The sequence below is a fragment of the Penaeus monodon genome, chromosome 19 (genome assembly GCF_015228065.2).
Source record: "Penaeus monodon isolate SGIC_2016 chromosome 19, NSTDA_Pmon_1, whole genome shotgun sequence".
In the NCBI taxonomy this organism is placed as follows: Eukaryota; Metazoa; Arthropoda; class Malacostraca; order Decapoda; family Penaeidae; genus Penaeus; species Penaeus monodon.
In genome coordinates, this window is record NC_051404.1 from 36,349,944 (window position 1) to 36,350,553 (window position 610).

At 34.3% G+C, this 610-nt stretch overlaps 1 protein-coding gene across 1 annotated transcript in view; it reads left to right on the forward strand.

Moving 5' to 3' along the window:
• LOC119585198 (SUN domain-containing ossification factor-like) overlaps positions 1-610 on the forward strand; it is a 4,928-nt gene that overhangs the window by 3,293 nt on the left and 1,025 nt on the right. The window lies entirely within an intron of this gene.

A 610-nucleotide genomic window follows, 5' to 3' on the forward strand; every position in this document is an offset into this window, starting at 1 on the left:
GTTGTATTTATTTATAGGCTTCATATTGAGAAGGAATTTTTGTAAGTGTTTCACTTCAGTGTTTGCTCAATGTCTATGGTAATTTTTGTATTTATTAGGTTAACATTGTGAGATTATGACTATTTTGTGAAATTGAAAGAAAATTTTGGTTATATTTTTACTTTTCCTACGTTGTTACATTGACTGCTGCCAGAGTATATGATATTAACTAGCCCATTTTTACTCTTAGACCAACTATATAACAGAAGTATGAGATAGAGGTGGATCGCCTGTAATATGTCTTGTTTTACCTTCAAAGAATGCAGAAGGAACCTATATACAGATACCCACCACATGGTTGACAGTTCCTGTAGTGTAGCCATGAGTATCCTCAGTCAAGACAGACAAAGATATGGGATATCTTGTCAGGGACTATTATTCATTACACTTAGGAATCGGAATGCAAGTATTACCCCCTTGCTAGTCATGTCTTAGGATTTGTTTACCTATTGCTGAGATAAAAAAGAAAAAAAAATACACCTAGAAGTATTAGAACTCTCTTCTAAGAAGAATTGTGCACCAGATAGTTTCTCTTTCCCCTCCCCAAGTGTTTTTCTAACATTAGAGCTAC